The sequence below is a fragment of the Poecilia reticulata genome, linkage group LG6, assembly GCF_000633615.1.
Source record: "Poecilia reticulata strain Guanapo linkage group LG6, Guppy_female_1.0+MT, whole genome shotgun sequence".
In the NCBI taxonomy this organism is placed as follows: Eukaryota; Metazoa; Chordata; class Actinopteri; order Cyprinodontiformes; family Poeciliidae; genus Poecilia; species Poecilia reticulata.
The window spans coordinates 23,766,206-23,772,205 of NC_024336.1; the positions used below are offsets into that span (position 1 = coordinate 23,766,206).

At 38.4% G+C, this 6,000-nt stretch overlaps 1 protein-coding gene across 4 annotated transcripts in view; it reads right to left on the reverse strand.

Annotated features, from left to right (window-relative positions):
* The window catches only part of sema4ba (sema domain, immunoglobulin domain (Ig), transmembrane domain (TM) and short cytoplasmic domain, (semaphorin) 4Ba), a 57,197-nt gene that overhangs the window by 40,937 nt on the left and 10,260 nt on the right, over window positions 1–6,000 (reverse strand). The window contains exon 2 of one of the 4 annotated variants that reach the window (XM_008412340.2): window positions 2,976–3,036. The exons of 2 other annotated variants lie outside the window; for them this stretch is intronic. The gene's annotated coding sequence lies outside the window, so the exon portion shown is untranslated. Of the gene's footprint in view, window positions 1–2,975; window positions 3,184–6,000 lie in introns of those variants that run through there. One more of the 4 variants, XM_008412339.2, reaches the window with a different exon arrangement.

Genomic DNA, 6,000 nt, shown 5'->3' on the forward strand with positions numbered 1-6,000 from the left:
CTTATATAAATTTTTAAGGTGTCAAAAAGTCGTTTCTCCTTCAATGCAATAAATTGGCAAATAAATCATGAAGCCAGAATATATGCAGATGCAATTAAGCAAAAAAGTAAAAACCTAATATTTATTTAAATTTAAGAGATGCACATTTGAAGTCAGGCAAGATTCATTAGATTGATTCAGTTTACTATTACATTAAGCTTCATCACAGCACATTGACTCTATAAGTACATTTGTTTTTTCAAATTCCTGCACCGAATACATCACAAAGCAGAATTACAGCAGAGTCATAAACTGTAGATTTTTTTTTTATAAATTCTGGTTTGACCTATTGATATAACAGACGCCTCGTTTTTCCTGACAGCATCACGCATGCGGTTCATTGTCAAGGCCGCCGGCAGTATCCAGAATGCAAATGCCAGCTGTTTTCTTTGTGGATCAAACCAAAAGAAAACAGCAGAGCCAAGGTCAGCGCAGACAAGCATTTCTCCAGCAGCAGACACATGAATCTCCATATGCGAGGCCGTGCAAAAAAAAAAAAAAGAAAACTCTGCGTCCACAAATGTGATTTTGCAGCTGATTATATTCCACCCCTCTCTTGGAATAATTAGCCATTCTGAAAAATTTATGAAAGCTCCCATTTATTCCTAGTTCTGCCGGCTTGGCTTGTTGATTGCTCGGGAATGTGCGTCTGTGTGAAAGCTTGGCTTGGGAGGGTTATGTCTAACGTGTCCTGTTAGACAAAAACAGACGGGCTTTCAGCAGGGAGATCAAGACTTTTTTGAGCAATCACTAGAGGACAGAGAATGATTCTCCTCTTGGGAAACCGAAAGGAACTAAATCCATAAAGTGTTTTTCTTATTGTTAAACCACTTGGCTTCCTGACCTTTGAGGTTTAGATGGATATCTGCTTGACACCAGAAAGCCGGTATAATCATCATTCAAAGAGAAAAATTAACTTGTGGAAACAAAAACTAAAAAATCTCTAATGAAGGAAGAATGAAGGCGGCTTAAAACGATCACTGGAAGAAGGTTACAAATATTTACATTTGTAACCTTTTGCCTATTTTTTGCAGATAGGCAAAAGAAAACTCTAAAAGGTTCCAAGTACAACAGAATGTTATTTATACTTAGTCTGTTGCCTTACTCAACTGTTTTAATATTTTGTACAACCAGAAAAGTTGAGGGTATTTTATTAGTTTTATATCTAGAATTATTAGTTTTATATCTAGAATAAACCGTTGTAGTGCAGTGTGTTGTGAACAAAATATGTGAGAGAAAAGTTTGACATTATTTTTTAAAATCTTTTGCCAATAAAAATCTGAAAATTTCAGCATGCATTTATAATCAGCATTCTGGTACCTATAAATCAAATTCAATACAAAAAAAGATAAGAGAGCTTTAATCAGAGGTAACTGGAGCTGCAGAGAGTCACAGTTGAAATGGGACAAACTTACTGAGAACATTATTAGAGGTGGACTTCTTTAATTTTACCTTACATTAATTGTTTTTTTTTTGTTTTGTTTTTTGCTGCTCTCTTGCTGAAGAGCATGGGATTGATAAAGGCATGATTAAGAGCTTGTAAAAACAACAACATGTTTTGAAAAAGGTCAAAATTGAAGCATAAGCTTCTGTTTTGTTTAGATATTAGTACGTCCTATTCCAGGAGTCAGTGCTGCACCAGTTATGAACCTCAACACAGGTCGATGAGAAACACCCCTAAAGACAGTAATTCCAGCAAAGCTGGATCTGAATTTAAAGCATTTTAAGTTTTTATTTATAAAAGTTTTTTTTTTTTTTAAGTCATGCACTGTGTACTTTTTCTTTCACTTCACAAATATGCACTACAGCTTTACGACATAAAACTGTTATAAAATACATTGAAGTTTGACATTTTTATTTGGCTACTCTGAATATTTAAATGAACGCCCTCTAAATCTTTCATTGGTTCCTGATAGTAAATCTTTATTGGTCCGCAGCATTTGAAAAAGAGCGTGAGATCTTTCAAAGGTCACAGTGTCGCACACTGAGAAGTAAGCAAACAGAGCATATAAAAATCATAAACTGACCCAAACGACTTGACAGACGTTTCCATTTATGGTTCCCATCCATTAGCGGTCACCCACACTTCTGGCAAGTTTACAGCATCAGCGTTGATTGCACTGCCAGCAGTGTGTGTGGGTCACAGATTTGAATTTCACACAAAAGCACCTGAGGCTCATCTGTTGTTCCTGGATCACTTCATAAAGCCCTGTCCAGTTTCATAACACAAAATAAAGTACACCAGTCTCATTGTGCTAGTGTTCAAATGTCAAAAACCAGAAGCTGCTCAGTAATACTCTGTCTTGCTTTGGTTCATCAGATTTTACACACTCCTTCAGAGTTCATGCAACGTTTCCTTCCTGGGAGAGGATGTTAGTGCATTTGCTGCCACATTCAGTAACTCATTTAGGAAGAAAAGCCCCTTAGCAGACAGACTTAGTCCTGATGAGCTGTTGTGACTCCACTTGAAGGAGCTCCCTTCTTTGCTCCGCTAGAGACCCACAAGTCGTCTCCAAGTCTTAAGATGCCTGATACCCTTTTTTAAATAGTTGTGATTCTAGACAAAATAAGTTAAAGGCCAATATTAAGTAACGCAACCGTATCCTCTCCAAACCCACATGCAAACTCACCCACTATAGACGCTCGCATTCAGAGCGAGTATTTAACGACCAGCCTCTTGCCATGCTATCATCTTACGATAAAGACCTACTGGAGATGGCTGAGGGGTGTCTTCTCTCACATCACACCCACTTTCTTTTTAAAAAGAGAAACCAACAATGGACCCAACACAGTGTGGCTCATGAACATTTTATAACTCTCCAGCAGGGCTATCCTGGCATCGTAGGTAACCAGAACTGCAACATCAATGATTCATGCAGCAGAGGCACTGAACAGTTAATGAACAGAAGGGTAGTGTCTGTAACAGTATTACTTACGGTCTGTGTCAGCCAGGCGTGAAACCAAAACTCTCTTTCAAATCTCAAACAGGCTTTCCTTCTGTAGGTGGTGACATAAAAAAAAAGCAGACAGACTAATTCCTCAGCAGGCAAAGTGTCAAAGAAGAATCCACAGGAAGAGCTGATCTAAAGCTCTGTTAGAGGACAGCTGTGTGTCCGCAGGTCCTTCTCTCTCTCTCTCTGTCTGTCTGACAGTGTGCGGTACTACAGCATGCATCCACTGAGTGTCGGAGCTCCTCCCATCACTGACTCAGGAGGACAGGGAGGGAGGGAGGGAGGAACAGAGCACATGGAAGAAGCAAAAAAAAAAGTTTGACAACCTCCCAGTCTTTTCACAAACACTGAGTAGCTGTCAGGACTTTGAAAACCTTCAATAAAAGTTTGCAGTTTTAGAAATCTAGCAGTCACTGGGAAGAGGTGGCGTACTCCCTGCACGAGTCGTCAGTCCATCACAGGGCAACACAGAGACGTATGACATTTTTTAAATTGTTTGTTTCCTAATGGAGTTATGGACAGCCTTCAATGATAGATGAACAATGATGGGAAGGATGGGCTGTGTAAGGGGCACCCTTGTTTACCAAACTGATCAAGTGAGGATAGAGAGTGTGGTGTGGTAAGAGGCATAAGTGCTTGCTGAGCACACCTTAAGGCTCAACTAAACAGCACAGCTAAATTGCTGCGTTGTTTTTTGCCAACAGATCCCTCATGGATAACAAGATAGATTTTGCACAGCATTAAGTACACCTAGGATGAAACCCTGCAAATATGGGATTGCAGTGTTTTTGTTTGAGACCATCTCCTTAGCAACGCCATGCTAGCAGCTAAGGTCTTTCAGTTCAGGTGAGACAAAAACATATACTTTTTAAAGCTATTTTGATCTCTATGCTGTGTTGTTTGTATGATGCAGTAATGAAAGCAGCAGAGGCTACCGGCACTCAGCAGCGAGTTCAAGAGTTGGTTACCATGGTGACTGAATGTGAACTGATGGACGGACATTATTGGTGTCTAAGGAGTTACACTGACTTCTTAATCAAACCCCCTGCTGTTTAGACATCAACAGATTTGACATTTGCTGCTCCCTTCCCAAGTGCCAGTGGACCTATTACATCTAAATGAAGACTCTGCTATATTAATATATTAATATTACTTGTAGCCCCTAGATGTCTTTGGACTCACAGATCTTGCAGATCCCCTTCAAGGATGTGAATTTGGAACCTTATTGATGTGAAGCAACAGTGCTAACAATATCACATTAAAAATTTGGGGATCGACATGCTAGAGTCCAATGACAACTGTTTGGTTGCTACTTCTTCACATGTTTTATCAGCCTAAACTTTACGTTTTCTCTACAACACAGTGTTTGAAGATTGCTCTTCCTTCCTCTGCAAAGCACGCTGCCAAAACGTGAAAGCATCAAGCTAATCTTTCACTAAGTACTACAATGCGATGGACGAATCCTATTAACGAACATATCTTATGAATCTAAGAGGAGGTTTGGTGCCTATACCCCAATGTTTAAAATGAGGCAGTCCAATTGACTTCTTTTAAATATATTCGGCCACAGTGTACTAATGAAACTTTTCATTTGAAAGGGAAATTTCTTCAAATGTAAGCTAAAGCAAGAATTGCTTAGACAACAACACATAAGCGAAGGCATATAGTTGAGCAGGCTTTAAAGCTGATAAACTATGTGCTTAGCAGGCACATCAGTAACAAAACACATTCTGTAATGTTAGCAATCACAAGATGAACTAGTCATCCACAAGCATGCTTCTGCAAGATAAAAGTGGATACATAATCTTTTTTTTCTTTTATCTCTCCTGGGAGTAAGTTCAGACTGCAGGTGTTTGCCCGTCAGCCAGATGTTAGCATCGTTACAAAGTCTGACTTTAATTATCATAATTACAGTAACTTCAAGTAGCCAAAGAGAGGGGGAAAGCAAGGAGAACAAAATCAGCACAATGAGAGAAACGTACAGTGCTGTTACAGCTCAGGCATCAGGCCTAACAGGTCTGTTTTAAAAACTGTTATACTTTAAATCTGTCCTCTGAGGAATAAGCCGGTAAATAAACACGGTCATTTGTTTTATTAAAAAGGCAATTTATGTAATCTTTCTACAGCTGGATGTTAGGATTTACTGTTCATAGCATTCTTTTTTTTTATTGCTATGAAAGACAATGATGAACTGGTAGTGAAATAGTATTTTACTGCAGCCATCAGCACATTTTACACATGTGGTGGCCATATTGAAATCTGAGGATTTTGAAGTTGGAAGTTACTTCAGAGGCCATTTCAATTGTATATTCCACACTGGAAATTCAAACATACATAAACTGAGAGTATAATAACGTTTCATCAACAAGATATCAAAAATTATGTGGAACTTAAGAAAACATTTTGAAACTGGTTATAACCTGGTGTCAAAAGAGGGCCAAAACATTTATGTTGTGTTTAGTAACTAGTACAGTTACTATAGTACTGTACTATACTATACAAGATAGTGCAGCCCCCTGTCCAGGCTATTGTAGTTACCAAGCTACCGTCTAGTAGCATATTGTTTCTCAGAGGCCCAAGGACAACACTTGTATGGCAAGCATTCAAATTTGGTTTTGTCTGTATAGTTTGTTTACAAATTTGTTTCTACATTGGGAACATTCTTTACATTTTTCACAGTAATCTCCACAAACACATAAGTAACAATCTGATTTAAACTTCATCATGAAATCGTCAGCTGACAATAACAGCAGATGCCACTTTAGAGCAGATGCAATTTCATGGACAATGCTCCTGTACTCCACACAGAAGAGCTTTAAATCAGGTGATTCGCTGTGTGAAGCATAGACATAATGTACTTGTTAAGAAACTCCAACAAGGATGAATTGAAGGCCATTGTACTAAAAGAACAACAAATCAATCAATCAATCAATCAATCAAATTTTATTTGTATAGCACATTTCAGCAGCAAGGCATTTCAAAGTGCTTTACATAATTAAAATAAAAACAG